Here is an 11,764-nt window from a genome sequence, read left to right as displayed (position 1 = left end):
CATCAAAATGGTGTGGCTCTTGTCCTGCTTTAGAGCCAACAATATAAGCACAGCAGCCTATTCCTTCTACTGATAGCAATAATTCTTAGCACCACTGATTGAAACAAATTGCTGTGAAAACCACTTGGGTGGTTGGGCTTTTAAAAATATTTTACACTACAAATTTTGTTGTGTTACCATCATTTTCTACTGGGGGAAAACAGGAGAAAAAACGCTCCTATTCAAATTCCCAAATAATCTCTTTTCTTTGATTCATCAAAATTTCAGGTTGCAAAATTTGCAAATGGCATATTTTGTTCCCCCTCTTTACTTTGGCCCAGATTTCTAAGGTATTTAGACATTTGAAGTTAGGTGTAGGTATTTTTAATTCTCTTCAGTACTTAAGTGCCTAATTTCTTTTGATTTCAATGGTTTTTAGATGGGTACTTATTCTGGGAAACTTCAGTATTTACCTAGACACCTGAATAATAATAATAGTAATAGCAATAAAATAACAATAACAACAACAGTAATAATAAAAGACGCCTTAATGTTTATCTTAACCACCTAAGTACCGTTACAGGCTTCCTCTGGATGATGCTCAGAATCTACATCCAAGGAATATTTCAAAGCACTTAAAAGCACCACCTGCTGTGAGATCTGTTGCACAAGGTCGTTCACAAGCATTCACTTATGTCACAAAAATGACTCCACAGGTGACTTTTACAGGGACAGGCAGGGCCCAGACTTTCTTCTTTCCAAAATGCATTCTTTCTAGGCAGGCCTTTTCCAGGCACTGAGAAGGACACACAAACACCATTCCTGGTGTCAGTTTGTCCCAGCACATCCTTGTGGCAACCCGGCCAGCTCCCCACCACCTGTATCCGCCTTGGAGGCTGCAGCATGTCCTTTCATGGACAGGCCTTGCCTTTGTCCCCTGCGCTGCTGCTGCTTCCAAATCAGCCCATAGCCACCTTGCCACCACCACAGAAGGCAACAGGTCCCATAGACCTGGCTCCCTCCTACACCTGGCCTGGGCATCTGTCCACACCCTTTGTACGGAAAGAAGCACATCGTGGGACGGTAAAGCTGTTAACCAACCAAATTTCAAAGAGCAGCATCAAACACAGGAGTTGTTATGCCATCTTAACACAAGAAATGGAAGACATTTCACTAGAGAAAGTGCCAGGCAGATTTACCAGAGATAGCGACTCCTTCTGCAGTAAGATAAATTCCACTTTCACAATTGACTTTGCTGAGACTGCAAAAGGTATAAATCAGTGCAGCATGTGGACCTATCTGTTTATAAACAACTTGGGGCATAAACAGGCACTTGGGTGACATGTAGCCGCCGGCAAACTGGCAAAAAGCTGAGCTGTGTTTGCTGCTGAGGCTCCTTGGCCCCAGGTCAGGAGTGCAAAGGCCGTTTCCCCTGTCACACCAAGGGCAGTATACATCGGCTCCCCTGACTCCTGCTTCATCTAATCCCTGAAAAGCCACGTGCTAAGGGAGAATTTGCCAGAAATTGGGTAAGGCTACCAAAACCAGTGAACCACAAGTGACAGTGTCTAAAGTGAAAACAAACTGTCCCGGACAAAGAACGGTCCTTACCCATACAAAGTCCAAAGTATGATGGGATGTTCTGATAAATACAAAACCAAACTTCATCTGAAGTGGAAGGGATACCTGATATATGACCAAGGCAGGTAGGACAGACTGCACACTGAAGGCCCAACTAGAATATAGTTACCCTTATTTTACACTGATTTTTTCATTTCTCCATTCATAATGCAGATAGTATCACACATGATAAATGAAACTGGGAGAAAACTCAAGTGAGGAAGTCTGAGCTCTGCAGAGGTGTTAAGGGTGATGTTACTAAGAAAGGAAAAAGTCAGAAAAGATGCATCCTCTTGTCACGCTCTCTTCTATGTCATCTGCATAATGAGACCTGCAAAAAGTACCCGAGTTCCTCTTGCCTCGTTATTTTCTCAGTGCATATTCTTCTGCTATGATATAGCAACCTGCAAAGCTCAGGGTTTGTTCAGGACAGAACAAGGCAGCTGAGAGAGGACAGCACTATTTCTGAGGTGATTCAAACCTAGCAGGATTCAGTCTTTCTATTTTTGAAGGGGGGAAGTGAGAGAGAAAAGGTGAAGGAAAGGGACTCTGAAGAATGTATTGCTATTTTCTGTTAAACTTGACTATTTGGATGTTCAAATGAGTATAAAAGGAAATCTAAAGAGAGGTAAGGCGTTCCTTACTGCAACTGATCCTTGAAGGCCAGGCTTACATGGCTTTTCAGTAGAAATATTACAAAGAGTAATTTGCAGTTGGTTGGGTAACGAAAGAAGGAAAAATACCTAAAGCTGCTGGGAAATCATAATGGTGCATGGGTATGAAGTTAGATGGCCTCAGTTCACAGGGAAGAGAACTACTGAATCAAGTTTCTGGAATGGCCATTACAGAATTTGTAGTAGTAAATATCACCATGTAAATCCCAACCTTTCCCCGTCCTTCCCAGGGGGAACCACAAATACTTTTCCTCTAGCCTGTATTTAGGAAGACAGTTTTGGAAACAGGAAAAAGAAAAGTCATCTGAAGATGTAGGAGCCACTGAGCCTAGCTGGTGCTCTAGTCTACCAGAATAGGATCCCCACCTTTAATATTAATATTGGACTGTCTTCTCTCACTGCTTTTTCTCTGTCATGTTCCAGTAATGACAAACAGTAACTTAACTGACAGCGTTACTTACTTGAAATTAAAACAACTCTTCAATGCCCTTAAAATTCAGAGTTTTGCAGCTTTGCAGGCTCCAGTGAATGGACTGGCTGCTGTGAAACTTAATCCTGATTGCAAATGCTCTCTTTGTTTTGGCTTTTCTGCTCAAGTGTTACATCCCATAGAGACCCAGTCAGGAGGCATTGCCAGTGTTTGAAGTGGTCCATGGAAATGGAGAACCACCTCAAACAGGCAGGTATCCTGCAGGAAGAGCAATGCCTCCCAAAGGTCGGGGAGGAGCTGTACAGTCTTAATGAACAGGTTTCGGCAGAAGGAAGATGGGGCAATTGCAAGTCACACTAGTCGCTAAGTGTCCCTGGCTCAGGGCCGTGTACCACACAGCACACAGGGCAAAGAGCGCTGCCCACAGTGGGTGCACAGGTAAGTGGGACACATAAGGAACTGTGAATCACAGGTCCTCTAAAGGTCATTAAATAGTTGGGTGGAAGCATGTCAAACAATGAGATGATGTAATGGACAAATGCTTATCATAAACATAGAGAATCCTGACCTCATTTCACGTATGATTTCATCTTAGGTGACCTCACAAGTGCAGTTACTCTACCACCTGCACAGCCTTGTATGTTTTATGTGCTTCTTTTACCCTCTAGATCCTGAATAAATTAGTTAATTTGTTATTTTTCACAATCAGTCCCAGATGGATGATGTCTGTCAGCATTTCCTGATTTATATAACATTTATCATTTTCAAAGCACTCTATGAACACTAAGCAGTTGATCCTCATGCTACCCATGTGCCCTAAGCATTAGCACTTCCTTTTTACCAACTGGAAATTGTTATGGGAAGTCAAAGCAATCCTCACAGTAGCTAAGGTAACAGCAGAACTCAGTATCATCCAATTATTTAACGGCTCTTTACGTCTCTAGCACATCACACTTTCCTAATGCAAACGCATCTACCTCCCTCCAGTAGCTCTTTTTTCTTTCTTATTTACATATAAAAATCCTCTCCCAAGCTCTATTAGTTCTTGCAACTTTTTGGTCTCTAGTATAGCTGAAGAGCCAAGCTCCCAACTTGTCCAAGACTCAACTTCCAAAATATTCCAAAATTAGTACAACTTTTGTGCTGTAAGATATTGTATCCCAAATGTCTGTAAGGTACAATCCATAGTTTTAAGAAGTAATCTTTTTAATTTATTCACTTAATATGAGGTCACAGAGTCATCTAAATTCCTTGTGGGTACAGAACTGAGGCTCACTGAAAATCAGGCCCCATCTGAGCTTCGGTGAATTTTTGAAGTAAGCAATTAAATGGCTTGTAAAATAGAGGTATTTCAGAACTGACATCAGTAACTGGTGGAAAGAACTGAAATTCAGAGCGGCTGCATTCTTAGCTGCAATAGAGCATTCAGCAATGTTAAACTCCTTCCAAGCACATACAAAGGAAAGCAGTTTGATTTATTAATAATAATGGCCTTACGTACATAGTTATAGGCAGGTAAAAGCTTTTGAGTAATTTCTAACTGCCGAAGGCAAGTAAAGAAGAAACACTGGGTAGCAGTTAGACAAAATTAGAAGCCTGTAACCCCTTCCTTGGGCAGTGTTTCTTCATCTTATCTTGTCCATACTAGCAAAGAGTTGTGGTACGTGGCTGAACTATGCTAGTACACCGCCACCTGCCAGCCCCTCAGCACAAAAAGGCTCTATAAGCCCTCTGATCATTTGGGACATACTATTTGCACATAAAATTACCTGAACAAAAACACAGTGCAAGAACTTCTGTTTCTGATATTGTCTTCTTCCTTCCTCTCTTCCTCCCTCCCTTCTACCCTTCCTTCAAAATTTTTCCCTACACTGGCATAGGTGAGCTAGCCCTAATGCTCTTAAGGATAAACCTTCCCAACATTTAGTGTTGCAATTCATGCCTTATGGGTTTGCTTTCATGTTAGATGTAATGGCCAATGCATGGGAAAAGCCAGGTGCCTGAGAATAAGATTCACCACAATAAGAGACACCTAGAACCAGCTAAAAGGGAAGTCCTTAGGAAGGAAGTTAGAGGTCTGCCCTCTGTCAGCATGAAGACACCTTGTTTGGCATAACAGGAGATGTCCTCCTCTTGCAGTTCAGACCCTGGCTGCCTCTGCTGAGGATGGATGTCTCTGCTCTTGCTTTTCAAATCGGCAGCTGGCCTCCATGCTTTATAGCAATGAGAGAAAGAAGGTCACATTGCAATTTACTGTCCTTCCCTGGTAGCAAAGCAGATAAGCTTTGGTCCACTCAGGACAGAATGAACTTGAGTTTAATGTCCTTCTCTGCCTGAGATAAATACACTCCTCCAAGCCCCATGCAGAAAGCACTGTCTAGCAGGAGGCAGCTCTGTTGCAGAGAGGTAGGTTCTCCTTCATTGCATTTTACTGTGCTCCTTGCAGGAGAAAGCAGTGGGTCTGTTCCGGCTTTTCTGGGCAAGCCATTAGTGGGTGTAGGCATGCAAACTGGGAACTGGAATGACACATAACCTCTCCTTTCCATGAGCTCAGGAGCATGGCAACCAGTATACCTTCTCAAACAGGTAAGTGGGCTTCATCAATTTTGTGGCCTCAGTGTAGCCTTGGCAAAATTTACTCTTGGCTTCACCTGGACTGGAATTAGCTATGAAGGTATCTCTGCATTGTAAATCCTGCTCACTCTGTTCCCTTTTGCACTAAAAGAATTAAAGGTTAAAAATGGGCCAGAATGGGAAATCTAAAGCCAGTTGGAAGGTCCACCTGCTCAGAAGGAGCATTCGTTGACTTTTCATCTTGTATCTGTAGGCTCGGCATGCATGTTCCTTCTGACCACGCATTATAGCAAAACAAAGGGGAAAACAAACTTGTGTGGGATCGAGTTGTTTTAGTAACATATCAGTATTAACAACCTACCTGTATAAAACATTGCCCATACCTTTTTGTTCTGTTTTCTTTCCTCTAGGTGACTGTTGTCTAACCTGTAGGTGTCTCATTAGTTCAGGCCAGGGGAAAACAGTAAGTAAAAACTGTTTGTTTGAGACGTGGGTTTGATCTGCTGCCCAGGTTTGAAGCGGGCGAGATATTTACCTACATTTCATTCCACCATTGGCTCAGACACACAAGCCAGTTGCAGCGGCTTAGCAAGGCAATGCTCATCAGCTGAACTATGGTTGCTCAGTTATGTCAGAGCTCTTCATGGCATATATGTGAATCCTACATATAGAATATGAATTAGGCATCCATGCTGCAGCCCTGGGAAGGGACTTGCGCTCCTGCCTACAAAGTTTTTAATCTCCAAAACTTTGAAAGGAGCTATTACAGTGTGGCAGAGGAATGACTGCGTGACACGTGTTTTGCTTCTATGGCACCACTATTAACAACTGATGGTTTATGCTATTGGTGAGGAGAAGACTTAAACTATCAAAAACCTAATTTAAGTCTCTTTCTTCACTGTGTGACTCAAACCAGTTTTGCAATCTGTTACAGGTTAACTAGCCAGGGTTAGGCAGGGTGGGGCTTCTAGCAGATTGCAAAACTAGTTTATTCAATTCACAGGGCAAGAAAATGTTCCTAAAAATAGGCATTCTAGAAGAAGACCAGATAACTTCCTGTCAATCACGGCACATCATGCAACAAAAGAGATTTTCAGGCCCCTCAGCTTTTGCTGTGTTGAGTGAGACGCTGTGTGCAAGTCACGTGCAAGCGGAGGCCACCCAGTATTGTGCTGCGGCTGAAGAGCAAGCGTGCCTTTCTTTCAGCCTGGGGCTACGCTCAGAGGCACACCCTCACCTGCAGCCTCTCTCCTCTCCTCCATAACTCTGTGTGCCAAGTGCAGCTGGTTAATAGATCAGAGATCAGACAGACCAGCTGCTTCCAGCATATGGGGTTGTGGAGGAGGGGAAGCTGCAGGGCTGCTCTGCAAATGTGTGAGATGCAGGCCTGGAGCTGTCTGGGGATCAACAGGTGATTTCAAGTAGGTAAAAAGATGGAAAAGAGCTGTACTGGTTTCAGTAGAAGAGAGAGGGAATGCTATCTGTTGTCTTCTCTGCAGTTTTGCTCTTTTTGAGAGGGTAGGAAGAATGCAGATGATGAGAGTTGCAGGCTTACCTTGTGGGGTATCTTGTACAGCTTCATTTGGACATGGGATGTACCACACAAGGCAGTAACATAGGTGTATCTGAAAGCTCTCCTTTGATGTTAAACTGAGGAAGATGGAATACACAAAGCATGGGAAAAAGCTATTAAATTGCATTAAGTCTATTCTATACGTGTTAAAATATGTGACAGATGGTTTCAGAATCTTGCACCCTCTCTTGTTATCAATGTAGTTCTTTTTATTGCTTCCAGACAATTCAAGTTTTGGCATTGTACAACACTATCAGAGAAGAGAAGTAGTATGCAATCTACTTTTCTTTATGCAGCCAATACCATCACTCCTAGTCTACAGCCATAGAAAGGTCGTTAGAAACGGAGAGCCTCACTTTCACTTACATTAGTGGGTCCTTCATATTGCTCCAGCAATATAATAAGGTCCTAAAGTTCAAGTTAAACCTAATGCGAAACACTTTAGCAATCGTTTACATTGTCATGGCAGTGCAAATTTGTCCCTACTATGAACATAACACAGCCATGTTCTGAATCTCTGTTACGTTGCATTATCATGGTGAGGCACCAGAACAGGCCAGCTGGTGAGCCAGAGGATCTTCCTTCACGGGAAGTTTCTGAGAAGGCAGGATGAGCGTGTGCCAGGGTCGTCTGGGAGTATTTGAACCAGCCACAGTGCAGGGCTAGACTGAGTGATTTTTTGAAATCCCTCACAGTTCTGCCGTTCTAAAGGTTTATGTTTTCTAAAGAGACGGTTTGTTTGTGTGTCAGTCGGTGTGGTCTGGTCTTATCCCCAAAACATTACTGCCTGTTTTTGCAAAGGCTATCAGTTTACCCGCCATTGTAGTGAAAATTAAAAAATACATTCCTGAAATTGGCCTGTTTCCTAACAACATAACAAAGAAAAGCAAACAGAAAAGGTAACACAAATAATTTAGTTAAGATTGCTTCTTTTGTATTTGCTACAGTGTAAACATATATTCCCTTCTTGCTCACCCAAACTGTCCAGCCCAACTTAATTGTGAGCTGTGATTCTAAGGACATCCAACTTCTGTCCTTTTTAAAAATGTAATAAAAACTTCCCCCTTTCATCTATCAATTCCCCAAAACTTCGTCAAGTCCTGCTCTGTCTAGACTGTTTTTTTCTCAAAAGATGTAAATTTTAAAATGAGGCTATTACCTTTGTTTCTGAGCACAGTGGCCACTATTTGTTTCACGCCCCTTTTAGTTTCACAGCAACAACTATTGGGAAGGGCCCTTCATGATGCCTCTCAGTGAAACTCCACATTTAACAGCTATAACATCTAGAACCAAAATCAATGTTCATGTCAAGTGTTAATCCACAGCTCTCCTGTCCCTTCTCGATGGAAGTGGCCAGTTTCAAACCCAAGTTGTTCAAATTTCCTCATGCTGCCCCACAGAAGAGGCATAGGAATGCCCTCACTGCAACCTACAGTACAGCAGAGAGAGCCAGGTAAACCATCTGTCTTGGGAAACCAGAGTTGCTTCACTGTCATCCCACAAAGCTGCTTTGCAGGGTAACTAGCTCACATGGTGTTTTGGGTTGCTGTGGCTGGCCTGTCTGTGGTACTCAAACAAGCTCTGTCACCCCCTTGCAATATCAGGTACCTCTACAGTGCCGGTGTAACCCTGCTCCCAAGTTTCAATGATGAAAAAGAAACTTCAGTTTGCATATGTATTAGTGTCAGCCTTTTGTAATGTCACATTCGTGCTAAAGACAACTGTCCCAAAGGAATTGGACTAGAGCTAGCATTTCCCTTCCCTGGAGTCAATGAAGCAGCCCTTGGTTAGAGCTGCGGTCTGGGTGACTGCAGTAACGAGGTTCTGCAGTCCATAATTCTGCACGGTGCACTTCCTCCCTAAGGAGTTGCATGGCTGGTTTATTGAAATCACACACAAATAGGTCTTAGTGCATTTCTTAGCAGTGGATATTAGAAAAATCTCACATACCCTAATTGTGAAATATGCTGGTGGAACCTGCAGAAATGTGGGCTTTATTCCTGGCTTTGTGACCAGCTGGAGGGAATACTTCAAACAAATCTTTTAAACCCTTAGTGTTTCAATTCCCGTCACCTGTAGAAGAGGGATGCTCAATGATCACCACCTCTATGCTACTGCCATGTGCCGGCGTGGGCTGAGCACATTCCGGGACCAAGGCTGGGCAAGCCTGTCCTACTGCTGACCTCCAACACCTGTTCCCTGGATAACTGGAGAGCTTCAGCTCAAATTCCAGCCAATACAAGACCTTTACCAGCAGGTTTTTTTTTTTTCACTAAACAAACATTTATTTTTATTAATGTTATGATTGTAGTTGGTTGACAGAAATCCCGTAAAACTTGATGTTGTAAAAAATAAAAACATTTAATGTTACAAAAAAAGTTACTTTGATACTAAGCGCCAAGTTGGCATGAATAAGAGTGTAGTGTCACATACCAAAGCTACCAATGCTCCTCCCACTCATCAATAGGCTTAGGCCGCTCTGGCCAGGCCCCTTGGGTCCCTACAGCCCCTCACCACTCACCTTCCAGAAGAAATCCTCAGCAGACCCTCTTCCGCTCTCAACTGAAGCTACTTTAGTAGCTTTAAAAGTGGCTCTGGGCTATGATGCTCAACTTCATTTCAGAAACTGCACTTGCGGCAAAAGACACTTCACTCCTTGCCATGACTTCATGCTCTGGACCACAAGAGAACCTAGCAGTGACATGGCTGTCCCCACCCTCTCTCCATGTAATAGCCATATCTGATCATTTGGTGTAAGCCATTTTCTAAGGAGAAATCCTGATTTTTAAACTGCTGCTCAGCAGGCCAGTCATTAGATCTGATCTGCAGTTATGTCTTACCTTGGGATCATCTTTTATTGCATGTGAAGTATTATGAAAGTTAGTATTTTTCCAAGGCAATAAAATTTGCATTTCAGAAACTTTTGAATAAATATTTAAGAAAAAATATGAATATGTTAGGTAAAGTTTAGTTTCTTTTAATTTTTATGACTCCTCTGGATGGCAGCTGTATTGGCTGCACAACATATATTTTTTAGAGTTAGAAATATAGAGCCATCTGTTCAGCTCGTAACATGTGTTAATAGGTATCTCAAATTTCAATTCAAGAAATAACCATCTTAATAAACAACATAACAGCAGGAAACTTGGGTTAACTAACGGAGACCTAGCTGTAGTAGTACTGCATCTGTTTAAGTTAGTCATTACAGACATATTCAGGTACAAAGTACTTGGCTTAAATGAGACCTTTAGCTAAAAAGCATTAGGAAGCTGCATTTCCTGGAATTTTGAGACTGAGACTAAGAAAAAGACCTAGCCAAAAGATCTCCAGCCTTATGGTGACATTGGGATACATTTTACAGGGATAAGAGATCTTTACTAACAATATACCCACCCAAGCTTCATAAATTTCTCCTATGGACTTGACGTGCCAGAGATGACCCTTCAGATAACTTCAGACCTACCTGGATTTGACATTCAGACCACTAACTCTAGAGAAAGAAAAAAGCCCATGCAAAATGCCTGAGTTAAGGCCACCATTAAATTAATCTCAAATTGTGCTGCCCCTGTAGGACAATATGCTGTATAAGTGGTCTCAGTGCAGATAATGGTCACCTCTGAATTTAATCTGAAAGGTGAGTTAGTACTGGATAATAGTACCCTGTATTGCATGGGTATGCACGAAGCAAGACAAATTACAAAATAAAGTAAAAGTATGATCATCTTTTTTTCTGCTGTGTAAGGCTCTTCTCGCTGCACAGTGGCAGGCAGCGTAAAGGGCTGTAACTCTAGGTCTTTGGTTGCCAAGATGAAGAAAATGTCACTCTCGGGCAGATGGTACTGCTGATGCAGAAGGTCATGGACTTGGAAATTCATTTAAACAAGCCAAAACAAAGGCAAGGGAATGGTAGGGATAGTCCGTTATTATCTCTGAATATTGAAAACAAGTTTGAGGAAGCACAGCAAAAAAGGAATGCCAGTTTATCCCTGGTTTAGCTATAGAAAATGCATTTGATTTACTTAAAAGAACTAGAGAGAAACATAAGCCACCAAAAGAAATCATGGTTAGATCCTTGGACCTCTACAGATGAGGATCTTATCTGAGTCTGGGGAACCACAGGAGGATACAGTGTCACCATAATTAATGGTCCTTATGCCATTTTCCACTGCATGGATGCATTCTACTCCCCCACCAACCAGCTGGGTGTTGGAGGGGTCTAAGTGCCCTAGTTGATGTTCTTCCTGGTTCAGGTCTTAACTTAGGGCTGAGAAACACAGAGAGCAGTTGACATCTTTCTCTCCCATCTCCAGTCATCTTCCAACTATAGCTCAGCAGACTGGTGAACTCCAGTCCTTTGTGGCTAGCATGGGGTGGATGTCATACTGGAGAAGTTACAAGAATATGACTTTATGATTTCATAAAGTACCTTCACAGGAACAAATTAGGGGGTAACTACTTAACAGAGAAACCACCAAGTTATGAATGAACTGTCAGTTGCTGTGCCAAGTCACTTGCATCAGCAATTACAGTCATAAACGTTCTGGGTAAAAGCACACTTAATAGGACCCTTTCACGGCCTGTGCAGTCTCTGTTGCAGGAACAATTTAGTGACTCCTTTGTTTGTGCCAGCTACAGAAGGGCCTGAAAGATCTGTGATCTCTATTCAATTTCTGTCACATGAATTTGCACCCATCTTTGCTATTCATTAACTGCTCCCCTCCCCCAACTTTTTAGCTCTTATGGCTGCAGAGAAAACGTGCTTCAAACATATTTTGAAACAGCAAGATCTTCCTGAGTCTGTGAAGAGCCTAATAAGATGCTTCTGAATATGAACTGCCCTATTCATATTAATCAGTAGCTTCATTGGTCTCACAGCCACAGAAATGGTATTCTTTCAACAATATATGAAAATTA

The 11,764-nt window shown here is 42.3% G+C and overlaps 1 long non-coding RNA gene across 1 annotated transcript in view; it reads left to right on the top strand.

Annotated features, from left to right (window-relative positions):
• The first annotated feature begins 5,068 nt into the window (after nt 1-5,068).
• The window catches only part of LOC142057911 (uncharacterized), a 34,319-nt gene continuing 27,623 nt past the window's right edge, over nt 5,069-11,764 (top strand). The window contains exons 1-2 of the long non-coding RNA XR_012660804.1: nt 5,069-5,109; nt 5,688-5,740. This is a non-coding gene — a long non-coding RNA (uncharacterized LOC142057911). The remainder of the gene's footprint in view (nt 5,110-5,687; nt 5,741-11,764) is intronic.

Source organism: Phalacrocorax aristotelis, chromosome 5 (genome assembly GCF_949628215.1).
Source record: "Phalacrocorax aristotelis chromosome 5, bGulAri2.1, whole genome shotgun sequence".
NCBI classification, from domain to species: Eukaryota; Metazoa; Chordata; class Aves; order Suliformes; family Phalacrocoracidae; genus Phalacrocorax; species Phalacrocorax aristotelis.
The sequence above is the reverse complement of the archived record's forward strand: the minus strand, read 5'-3'. Positions and strand labels throughout refer to the sequence as shown.